General features: G+C 41.9%; 1 protein-coding gene across 1 annotated transcript in view; it reads right to left on the reverse strand.

The window, feature by feature from the left end:
• LOC106570774 (neurocalcin-delta A-like) overlaps positions 1 to 13,481 on the reverse strand; it is a 73,436-nt gene that overhangs the window by 59,036 nt on the left and 919 nt on the right. The window lies entirely within an intron of this gene.

Genomic DNA, 13,481 nt, shown 5'->3' on the forward strand with positions numbered 1-13,481 from the left:
GTATCCTTCACTATCTATTCTTTACTATCTGTTGTATCTTAGCCACTCTGTCACTGCTCATCCATATGTTTTATATTTATATATTCTCATCCCATTTCTTTACTAGATTGTGTGTATTAGGTTTTGTTGAGGAATTGTTAGATATTACCTGTTAAATACTGCTACACTTTCGGATCTAAAAGCATAAGCACTTCGCAACACTCACAATAACATCTGCTAACCATGTGTACGTGACCAATACGATTTGATTTGATTTGAGCAGCCTGCTATTCCCCTTAGCTGTTAGGACAGCTCCCCTTTCTCCTGCTCAATCCACAGGTTGCCCAAACCATACAACTGTCGAGATCACGTTGATTTATTGGCTCTGCTCTGCTTGTGACATCTCCAGTTCACCCCTGCCTGACTGACTGTCTCTTCTAGCCGGGGCTCTTTAACATCCCCCAGAGAGAGAGAGACATGCAAAGTGACAGGAAGCAGCAACGTCCTACAGGTACCCATTTATATCTCTGTAGGTATGAAACTCAGATGGCCTGACTTCATCCTGTTAGAGATACATCAGGAAAGGAAAGAAAAACCCTCTATCTTCTTTCTCCCTCTGCCGTACTGTAGGATACTGGCTCATCTCTCTGCTTGTTGGAGACAAAGTTCTGTAGCTCAGTACAACAGGAGCCAGGCTTTTCCACTAGTCAACATCAACAGGCTGCAGTCTTCTTGTTTTTAACATCCATTTCCTTATTCCTTCAGGCAGTTGAATCCAGTAGGAAAGCACTGCTGCAACTAATCTAATGTTTAATAAAATTACATCAAAAATTACTCTACCGGTTGTCTGTGCAATTTGTCCTTCAGCTGCTCGAAATTCAATACAAAATATCCAAAGGAAAGTATTGTTTATCCAACTCATTAGAGAGCCTGAATGCCAAGCGTCACATCTGGAGGAAACCTGGCACCATCCCTACGGTGAAGCAAGGTGGAGGCAGCATCATGCTGTGGGGATGTTTTTCAGCGGAATATGAACTGAGTAATGTAAAGAGAGATCCTTGATGAAAACCTGCCCCAGAGCGCTCAGGACCTGGGCCGAAGATTCACCTTCCAACAAGACAACGTCCCTAAGCACACAGCCAAGACAATGCAGGATTGTCCTTGAGTGGCCAAACCAGAGCCCTGACTTGAACCCGATCGAACATCTCTGCAGAGACCTGAAAGTAGCTGTGCAGCGGCACTCCCCATCCAACCTGACAGCTTGAGAGGACCTGCAGAGAAAAACGGGAAAAATTCCCTAAATACAGGTGTGCCTTGCTGGTTCTAACCAGAATAGAAAGAGGAGTGGGAGGCCCCAGTGCACAACTGAGCAAGAGGACAAGTACATTAGTGTCTAGTGTGAGAAACAAGTCCTCAACTGGCAGCTTCATTAAATAGTATCTGCAAAACACCAGTCTCAACGTCAACAGTGAAGAGGCGACTCCGGGATGCCGGCCTTCTAGGCAGAGTTCCTCTGTCCAGTGTCTGTGTTCTTTTGCCCATCTTAATCTTTTCTTTTTATTGGCCAGTCTGAGATATGGGTTTTTCTTTGCAACTCTGCCTAGAAGGCCAGCATCCTGTCGTTCTGAGCAAGGCAGTTAACCCGCTGTTCCACGGGCACCGACGACGTGGATGTCGATGATGGCAGCCCCCCCCCCCCCCCCCCCCCCACCTCTCTGATTCAGAGGGGCTGGGTTAAATGCAGAAGACATATTTCAGTTGAATGCATTCAGTTGTACAACTGACTAGGTAACCCCCTTTCCCATTATGAGCATCAACATGTAGCCTGACTGACTCGGTATCCCCCCTTTCCCATTATGAGCATCAACATGTAGCCTGACTGACTAGGTATCCCCCCTTTCCCATTATGAGCATCAACATGTAGCCTGACTGACTAGGTATCCCCCCTTTCCCATTATGAGCATCAACATGTAGCCAGACTGACTAGGTAACCCCCCTTTCCCATTATGAGCATCAACATGTAGCCTGACTGACTAGGTAACCCCCCTTTCCCATTATGAGCATCAACATGTAGCCTGACTGACTAGGTAACCCCCCTTTCCCATTATGAGCATCAACATGTAGCCTGACTGACTAGGTATCCCCCTTTCCCATTATGAGCATCAACATGTAGCCTGACTGACTAGGTATCCCCCCTTTCCCATTATGAGCATCAACATGTAGCCTGACTGACTAGGTATCCCCCCTTTCCCATTACTAGGGATGGGTACAGGTATTCAAATATTCGAACGAACGTTAGTATTTTGATTAATCAGGGAAAACATTTGTCGTTGTCTAAAATGTATAAAAAAGATATATATGTGACATTGCTACAGTTCAATAAAACAGTTTTATGATAGTTTGTATTATGTACGCTTCATAAAATAGGATTCCCCGGTAGCCTACACACGTTTTACACCTGTAGCTTGTTTTTGTTGTCAATCAAAACCGTGCTACAATCAGAGAGGACAGCTAGTGGACTGGGAGATATCTGGTCAATGCAAATGGAATTAAAATGTCAACCTAATTCAGTTGGCTAAATGACAAGGAGCTACAATGATAAACCAACAGGTAGGCTGGTTAATATGAATGGAGTTGTTGTAGACACAGTGGCGGTTCTAGACCATTTAAACTGGGGGGCCCAAGCTGGGGCCAGTTGTACTGTTAGAGGGGCCAAGCTGGGGCCAGTTGTACTGTTAGAGGGGCCAAGCTGGGGCCAGTTGTACTGTTAGAGGGGCCAAGCTGGGGCCAGTTGTACTGTTAGAGGGGCCAAGCTGGGGCCAGTTGTACTGTTAGAGGGGCCAAGCTGGGGCCAGTTGTACTGTTAGAGGGGCCAAGCTGGGGCCAGTTGTACTGTTAGAGGGGCCAAGCTGGGGCCAGTTGTACTGTTAGAGGGGCCAAGCTGGGGCCAGTTGTACTGTTAGAGGGGCCAAGCTGGGGCCAGTTGTACTGTTAGAGGGGCCAAGCTGGGGCCAGTTGTACTGTTAGAGGGGCCAGTTACATTAGATGTTATTGTTGTCATATAGTTTTCTTCACTGCATTAGCAGGCAAAAGACCATGTTCATAATCATTAGTGTTCCGCGTTGCCACTGTCTAATAACGGATGTAAAAAAAAGGACGATAGCAAAAATTAGTTATGTAAAAATTATTTCATACTCCACATTTAGGGGGGCCACAAGGGGGTCCAACCGCCCCTGTGTAGACATTGGACAGGGAGCACATCAAAATACATTTACATGTTAGTAATTTAGCAGACTCTTCTACCCAGAGAGACTTTCAGTAGTGAGTACATTTATTTTCTAGCTGGCTAATTTAGCTGGCTACCGTAGCTAGCTTCTTTACAACGATTTAATGCAGTCAAGAAAGGCACTACCAGATGGTATGATAGATAGATATCTTATGGCAGAAACAAGTCTGTCTAATTAGCATGAGTCGGTTTAGAAACGTTCTCTCTGTCTCCATGCCACACACACTGGCCCTTGCTCCTCTCTCGCCCCTCTGTCACAAGCAGCTCACCGTCTCTCTCTCTCACGCACAGGAGCAAGTCTTGATTGGAGTTTCCACAAAAATGTTTTTATTTAAAAGACATGTATTCCGACTATCCGGATATCTGAATAAATATCACGTTATTATTCAAATACTGAAATAATTTCAAAAGCCCTTCCCTAAACTGTACTCCACTGTACTGAACTATACTGCACTCTACTCTACTGTACTCTACTATACTTTACTGAACTCTACTCTACTGTACTGAACTATACTGAACTGAACTCTACCGTACTGATCTGTACTGCACTCTACTCTACTGTACTCTACTATACTTTACTCTACTCTACTCTACTGAACTGAACTCTACTTTACTGTACTGAACTATACTGAACTGAACTCTACTGTACTGAACTATACTGCACTCTACTCTACTGTACTCTACTATACTTTACTCTACTCTACTGTACTGAACTCTTCTGCACTCTACTCTACTGTACTCTACTATACTGAACTGCACTCTACTCTACTGTACTGAACTACACTGCACTCTACTCTACTGTACTCTACTGAACTGAACTCTACTCTACTGTACTGAACTATACTCTACTGAACTCTACTATACTTTACTGAACTCTACTCTACTGTACTGAACTATACTGCACTCTACTCTACTGTACTCTACTATACTGAACTGAACTCTACTGAACTGAACTCAACTCTACTTTACTGTATTTTACTCTACTGTACTCGACTGTATTGAAGTCTACTCTACTTTACTGTACTATACTCTACTTTACTATACTCTACTCTACTCTACTCTACTGCACTCTACTCTACTATACTGAACTATACTCTACTGAACTATACTCTACTGAACTGTACTCTACTGAACTGACCTCTACTTAACTGTACCTTACTGTACTCTACTTTACTGTACTGTACTCTACTGTACTAAACTAAACTCTACTCTACTGTACTCTACTTTAATGAACTCTACTCTACTGTACTCTACTCTACTGTACTATACTATAGTCTACTTTACTGTACTCTACTGTACTGTACTGTACTCTACTTTAATGAACTCTACTCTACTGTACTCTACTCTACTGTACTATACTATAGTCTACTTTACTGAACTCTACTGTACTGTACTATACTCTACTGACGTATACTCTATTTTACTGTACTGTAGTGCACTACACTCTACTGAACTCTACTATTTAATGTACTGAACTATAATTTACTGAACTCTACTCTACTTTACCGAACTCTACTTTACTGTACTGTACTCTACTTTACAGTAATGAACTATAAACTACTCTACTCTACTCCTTTTGTACTCTACTGAACTGTACTCTACTTTAATGAACTCTACTGTACTCTACTGTACTGAACTGTACTCTACTTTAATGAACTCTACTGTATTCTACTATACTGAACTGTACTCTACTCTACAGTAATGAACTATAAACTACTCTACTCTACTCCTTTTGTACTCTACTGAACTGTACTCTACTTTAATGAACTCTACTGTACTCTACTGTACTGAACTGTACTCTACTTTAATGAACTCTACTGTACTCTACTGTACTGAACTGTACTCTACTCTACAGTAATGAACTATAAACTACTCTACTCTACTCCTTTTGTACTCTACTGAACTCTGCTCTACTGTAATCTACTTTACAGAACTCTACTGTACTGTACTCTACTGAACTCTACTCCACCTTATTGTATTTTACTATACTATACTCTACTTTTGTACTGTATTGAACTATACTCTACTGAACTCTACTTGACTGTAATCTTCTTTACAGAACTCGTACTGTACTGCATTCTACTGAACTATACCTTATTGTATTTTACTATACTCTACTGAACTCTACTTGACTGTACTGTCCTAAATTATACTCTACTCTAATCTACTTTACTGTACTATACTCTACTGTACTCTACTCTACTTTACAGAACTATTATTTACTGTACCGTACAGAACTATACTGAACTGTACTGTAATCACCTTTAGTGAACTCTACTGAAGTCTATTTTACTGAACTATACTCTAATCTACTGAACTCTACTGTGCTGAACTATATTCTACTGTAATGAACTACAATGCACTGTACTGAACTATACTCTAATCTACTGAACTCTACTGTACTGAACTATATTCTACTCTACTCTACTGTACTCTACTCTACTGTACTCTACTCTACTCTACTCTACTCTACTGTACTCTACTCTACTGTACTCTACTTCCCCGTAATTAGCTATACTGTACTATACTCTACTGTACTACACTCTACTAAACTCTACTGTACTCTACTCTACTGTACTAAACTCTACTATACTGTACTCTACTGTACTCTACTCTACTTTACTGAACTCTACTTTACTGCATGGATCTAAACTCTTCTGAACTATACTATAATCTACTATACAGAACTATACTCTACTTAATTATACACTACTTTACTGTACTGTACTATACCCTACTGTACTACACTCTACTAAACTGTACTGTACTCTAAATTACTGTACAGAACTTTGATGTCCAAACTCATCTATGATTGGTACAGATTAGGTCCAGTCCGGACCAACCAAATTTGGTCTTGTTTCGGGGCAGAGCTCATTTAAATAAACGCCAGCGTGTAGAATAATACCCAAATATGTAAATGAGGATATTGCATATGTCTGCCTTTGTGTACCTATTCGGAATACGTCCCCATGAAGAGAATGACATTCATATCCATAATTAAGCATTTCTGTGTAGTACAGATCAGGGACCCATGAAACAATTCCGTTTCCGGTTGGAAATCCACATCTCTTACTGTACTTCAATAAACAAAAGAGATGTGATGTCATATCGGACACCCCATTGTTTCTGCAGACATCGTTGAATCTTCATTCAGAGCAGATATTTAATCGTTTGGAAAATGTGGACACAAAAAACAAAGGCCGATATTACCTACATTTTGTTACCGCACTTTGCATTTGTAAACTATAATTTACTGTGGATTTGAGCAGCTGATGGACAAACCGCACAGGCAATCTGAAGAGAAAGTTTTAATGTAATTTTGTTCTACATTCTGGCTTGTAAGGAACATTTCCACGATTTTTCACACAAATGTCCCAGGCTGTACATACATTGTGTATTACAGCCTGATTAATCAGATTATGGTGCAACAAGAACTCAGTAGGAAAGCACTGCTGCTACTAGAACCCAGTAGGAAAGCACTGCTGCTACTAGAACCCAGCAGGAAAGCACTGCTGCTACTAGAACCCAGCAGGAAAGCACTGCTGCTACCAGAACCCAGTAGGAAAGCACTGCTGCTACCAGAACCCAGTAGGAAAGCACTGCTGCTACTAGAACCCAGTAGGAAAGCACTGCTGCTACTAGAACTCAGTAGGAAAGCACTGCTGCTGCTAGAACTCAGTAGGAAAGCACTGCTGCTACTAGAACCCAGTAGGAAAGCACTGCTGCTACTAGAACTCAGTAGGAAAGCACTGCTGCTACCAGAACCCAGTAGGAAAGCACTGCTGCTACTAGAACCCAGTAGGAAAGCACTGCTGCTACTAGAACTCAGTAGGAAAGCACTGCTGCTACTAGAACCCAGTAGGAAAGCACTGCTGCTACTAGAACCCAGTAGGAAAGCACTGCTGCTACTAGAACCCAGTAGGAAAGCACTGCTGCTACTAGAACCCAGTAGGAAAGCACTGCTGCTACTAGAACCCAGTAGGAAAGCACTGCTGCTACTAGAACTCAGTAGGAAAGCACTGCTGCTACCAGAACCCAGTAGGAAAGCACTGGTGCTACTAGAACTCAGTAGGAAAGCACTGATGCTACTAGAACCCAGTAGGAAAGCACTGCTGCTACCAGAACCCAGTAGGAAAGCACTGATGCTACTAGCTCTGGAAAACTTCCATTCCTACAGTTCTCAGCCATTCTGCCTTCTCCCTTCAGTTCTCGGCCATTAGCTTCGCCCAAGACTGGCTCACGTGAGCTACAGAAAATAGTCATAACCCTTGACTTTTTCCCCAAAATGTTGTGTTACAGCCTGAATACAAAATGGATTAAATACATTTACACAAAATACCCCATAATGGCAAAGTGAAGACATGTTTTTAGAAAAAAATGTCTAATGTATTGAAAATGAAATACAGGAATGTCTCATTTACATACAGAACCAGTCAAGAGTTTGGACCACCTACTCATTCAAGGGTTTTTCTTTATTTTTACTATTTTCTACATAGTTTTCTGCACACTCTCGGCATTCTCTCAACCAGCTTCATGAGGTAGTCACCTGGAACGAATTTCAATTAACAGGTGTGCCTTGTTAAAAGTTCATTTATTGAGTTTCTTTCCTTCTTAATACGTTTGAGCCAATCAGTTGTGTTGTGACATGGTAGGGGAGGTACACAGAAGATTGCCTTATTTGGTAAAAGACCAAGTCCATATCAAATTAGCAAAGAGAAATGACAGTCCATCATTACTTTCAGACATGAAGGTCAGTCAATCCGGAACATTTCAAGAACTTTTAAAATTTCTTCAAGTGCAGTCGCAAAAACAATCAAGTGTTATGATGAAACTGGCAATCCTGAGGACCGCCACAGCAAAGGAAGACCCAGAGTAACTCTGTTGCAGAGGATAAGTTCATTAGAGTTACCAGGCTCAGAAATTGCAGCCCAGATAAATGCTTCACAGTGTTCAAGTAACAGACACATCAACTGTTCAGAAGAGACCGCGTGAATCAGGCCTTCATGGTCAAATTGCTGCAAAGAAACCACTACTAAAGGACACCAATAATAAGAAGAGACTTGCTTTGGCCAAGAAACACAAGCAATGGACATTAGACCGGTGGAAAAATGTCCTTTTCTGATGAGTCCAAATTTGAGATATTTGGTTCCAACCGCCGTGTCTATGTGAGACACAGAGTAGGTGAACGGATGATCTCTGCATGTGTGGTTCCCATGTGAAGCATGGAGGAGGAGGTGTGATGGTGTTGGGGCGCTTTGCTGGTGAAACTGTCAGTGATTTATTTAGAATTCAAGGCACACTTAACCAGCATGACTACCACGGCATTCAGCAGCGACATGCCATCCCATCTGCTTTGCACTTAGTGGGACAAACATTTGTTTTTCAACAGGATAATGACCCAACACACCTCCAGGCTGTATACGTGCTATTTGACCAAGAATGCCCAAATCCCCATCATCAGCGTGAAGAAAATATAGAAGAAAAGGGAGAGGAGGGCAGGGTGCCTTGTAAGAATTTGCCAACGAGTAGGTAAACCAACACTTTCCTCCGTATTATTGGCCAACGTGCAATCATTGGAAAACAAACTGGACGATCTATGATAGACTATCCTACCAACGGGACATTAAAAACTGTAATATCTTATGTTTCTCCAAGACGTGGCTGAACGACGACATGTATAATATAGAGCTGGCTGTTTTTTCCATGCATTGGCAGGAAAGAGCAGCTACGTCTGGTAAGACCAGGGGTGGAGGTGTGTGTCAATAACAGCTGGTGCGCGATGTCTAATATTAAAGAAGTCTCAAGGTATTGCTCGCCTGAGGTAGAAAACCTCATGATAAGCTGTAGACCACACTATCTACCAAGAGTTCTTATATTATTCGTAGCTGTCTATTTACCACCACAAACCGATGCTGACACTAAGACCGCACTCAACCAGCTGTATAAGGCCATAAGCAAACAAGGAAATGTTCATTCAGAAGCGGCGCTCCTAGTGGCCCAGGAATTTTAATGCAGGCAAACTAAAATCCATTTTACCTCATTTCTACCAGCATGTCACATGTGCAACATGTGCAACCAGAGGGAAAAAAACTCTAGACCACCTTTACTTAACACACAGAGAGGCGTACAAAGCTCTCCCCCGCCCTCCATTTGGCAAATCTGACCATAATTCTGTCATCCTGATTCCTGCTTACAAGCAAAAATTAAAGCAGGAAGTACCAGTGACTCGCTCAATACGGAAGTGGTCAGATGATGCAGATGCTACACTACAGGACTGTTTTGCACAGTTCTAGCACAGACTGGAATATGTTCCGGGATTCATCCAATGGCATTGACGTGTATACCACATCAGTCATCGGCTTCATCAATAAGTGCATCGAAAACGTCATCCCAACAGTGACTGTACGTACATTTCCCAACTAGAAGCCATGGATTACAGGCAATATCCACACTGAGCTAAAGGCTAGAGCTGCTGTTTTCAAGGAGCGGGACACTAATCCGGACGTTCGTAAGAAATCCCACTCTGCCCTCAGACGAACCATCAAACAGGCAAAGCATCAATACAGGACTAAAATGTTATCCTACTACGCTGTGTCTGACACTCGTCGGATGTGGTAGTGCTTGAAAAATATTACAGACTACAAAGGGAAATCCTGCAGCGAGCTGCCCAGTAACGCTAGCCTACCAGACGAGCTAAATGCCTTTTTTGCTCGCTTCGAGGCAAGCAACACTGAAGCATGCATGAGAACATCAGTTGTTCCGGACGACTGTGTGATCACGTTCTCCGTAGCTGATATGAGGAAGACATTTAAACAGGTCAACATTCAGAAAGCAACAGGTCCAGATGGATTACCAGGCGTGTCAGAGGAAATCCCAAAAACTTGTCATAGATTCCAGTCACCCAAGTCATAGACTGTTCTCTTTGCTATCGCACGGCAAGCGGTACCGGAGTGCCAATTCTAGGACCAAAAGCTCCTTAACAGCTTCTACCCCCAAGCCATAAGTCTGCTGAACAGCTTCTACCCCCAAGCCATCAGACTGCTGAACAATTGATCAAATGGCCACCCGGACGATATACATTGACTCCCCCCATTTGTTTTTTCCACTGCTGATTGATACTTGCTGTTTATTATCTATGCATAGCCACCTCACAAATTACCTTGACTAACTTGTACTGCCACACATTGACTCGGTACCCCTGTATATAGCCTCGTTATTGTTAGGTAATTTTCTTGTGTTCATTTCTTTTTTTTATTTTCTTTTTTACTTTAGTTTATTTAGTAAATATTTTCTTAACCAACAATGCAGTTCAAGAAATAGCAGTTCAGGGCTTGTAAGCATTTAACAGTAAGGTCTACACGTGTTGTATTCGGCGCAAGTGACAAATAGATCAGATGACCTGGCCTCCACAATCACCCGACCTCAACCCAGTTGAGATGGTTTGGAATAAGTTGTACTGCAGAGGGAAGGAAAAGCAGCCAACAAGTGCTCAGCATATGTGGGAACTCCTTCAAGACTGTTAGAGAAGCATTCCAGGTGAATATGTAGGAGAGAATGCAAAGAGTGTGCAAAGCTCTCATCAAGACAAAGGGTGGCTACTTTGAGGAATCTCAAATATGAATTATATTTGGATTTGCTTAACACTTTTTTTGGTTACTACATGATTCCATGTGTTATTTCATCATTTTGATGTCTTCACTATTATTCTGCAATGTATAAAATCGTAAAAAGAAAGAAAAACCCTTGAATGAGTAGGTGTGTCCAAACTTTTGACTGATACTGTAAGTAGTCACACCCCTGAGTCAATACATGTTAGAATCCCCTTTGGCAGCGATTACAGCGGTGAGTCTTTCTGGATAAGTCTCTAAGAGCCATTACAGCTGTGAGTCTTTCTGGGTAAGTCTCTAAGAGTCACTACAGCTGTGAGTCTTTCTGAGTCTCTAAGAGTCATTACAGCTGTGAGTCTTTCTGGGTAAGTCTCTAAGAGTCACTACAGCTGTGAGTCTTTCTGAGTCTCTAAGAGTCATTACAGCGGTGAGTCTTTCTGGATGAGTCTCTAAGAACTTTGCACACGTGGATTGTACAATATTGTCACGTTATTATTTTAAAAATTCTTCAAGCTCTGTTAGGTTGGTTGTTGATCATTACTAGACAGACATTTTCAAGTGCTGCTATAGATTTTCAAGTCGATTTAAGTCAAAACTGTAACTAGGCCACTCAGGAACATTCAATGTCGTCTTGGTAAGCAACTCCAGTGTATATTTGGCCTTGTGTTTTAGGTTATTGTCCTGCTGAAAGGTGAATATCTCCCAGTGTCTGGTGGAAAGCAGACTGATCCAGGTTTTGTAGGATGTTGCCTGTGCTTAGCTCTATTCCGTTTCTTTTTATCCTAAACAACTCCCTAGTCCTTGTCGATGACACCCATAACATGATGCAGCCACCACCATGCTTGAAAATATGAAGTCGGTCTCCTTGATGTGTTGTGTTGGATTTGCCCCAAACATAATGCTTTGTATTCAGGACAAAAAGTTAATTGCAAACCAGATGCATGTTTTGGAAATTTTGTATTCTGTACAGGCTTCCTTCTTTTCGCTCTGTCATTTAGGTTAGTATTGGGCTCCCGAGCGGCGCAGCGGTCTAAGGCACTGCATCTCAGTGCTAGAGGCGTCACTACAGACCCTGGTTTGAATCCAGGCTGTATCACAACCGGCAGTGATTGGGAGTCCCATAGGGCGGAGCAAAATTGACCCAGCGTCGTCCAGGTTTGGCTGGTTTAGGCCGTCATTGTAAATAAGAATTTGTTCTTAAATGACTTGCCTACTTAAATAAAGGTTAAATAAATATTTTTTAATTATGGAGTAACTATAATGTTGTTGATCCATCCTCAGTTTTCTCCTATCACAGCCATTCATCTCTGTAAGTGTTTTAAAGTCACTATTGGCCTCGTGGTGAAATCACTAAGGGATTTTCCTCCTCTCCGTCATCGGAGTCAGAAAGGACGCATGTATCTTTGTAGTGACTGAGCCTAATTAGTAACTTCACCATGCTCAAAGGGATATTTATTGTCTGCTTTTTATTTATTGTACCCATCTACCAATAGGTGCCCTTCTTTGCGAGGCATTGGAAAACCCCCCTGGTCTTTGTGGTTTAATCTGTGGTTGAAATTCAACTGAGGGACCTTACAGATCATTGTATGTGTGGGGTACAGAGACGAGGTAGTCAATCAGAAACCATATTAATCACTATTAATACACAGAGAGTGAGTCCATGCAACTTATTTAGACTCGCCATAACAATAGGGGTTGAATACTTATTGACTCAAGACATTTCAGCTTTACATTTTTTATTCATTTGACATTTCAAAAACCTAATTCCACTTTGACATTATGAGGTATTGTGTGTAGGCCAGTGACACAAAATCTCAATTGAATCCATTTTAAACTCAGGCCGTAACACAACAAAATGTGGAAAAAGTCAAGTGCTGTGAATACTTTCTGTAGCCAATGTAGCTAATTAGCACAGGTGGTCCCTGTGGTCTGCCATCAACAAGCGCTGCAACACGGAGATATGGCCGTGTTGGAACACTAACCCTATCAAGGTGTGTATCCATTTCGTTTTTTGTTATTAGTATTTTTTGATGGTATGAAAGATAAGGTCCTTATGCTTCCAACACCGTACAGCGAGCGATGGGTGTTAATGTTCAGACTGAGCGTCGGGGATCTTAACAAACCTCCCTACAGAACACGCCTTCGTCCAACGAATCTTATGTGTAATGGAATGAACTGAGAGTCATAATGGAATGAACTGAGAGTCATGATGGAATGAACTGAGAGTCATGATGGAATGAACTGAGAGTCATAATGGAATGAACTGAGAGTCATGATGTAATGAACCGAGAGTCATGATGGAATGAACTGAGAGTCATGATGGAATGAACTGAGAGTCATGATGGAATGAACTGAGAGTCATGATGGAATGAACTGAGAGTCATGATGGAATGAACTGAGAGTCATGATGGAATGAACTGAGAGTCATGATGGAATGAACTGAGAGTCATGATGGAATGAACTGAGAGTCATGATGGAATGAACTGAGAGTCATGATGGAATGAACTGAGAGTCATGATGTAATGAACTGAGAGTCATGATGTAATGAACTGAGAGTCATGATGGAATGAACTGAGAGTCATGATGTAATGAACTGAGAGTCATGATGG

Source organism: Salmo salar, chromosome 14 (genome assembly GCF_965601325.2).
Source record: "Salmo salar chromosome 14, fSalSal1, whole genome shotgun sequence".
NCBI lineage: Eukaryota > Metazoa > Chordata > Actinopteri > Salmoniformes > Salmonidae > Salmo > Salmo salar.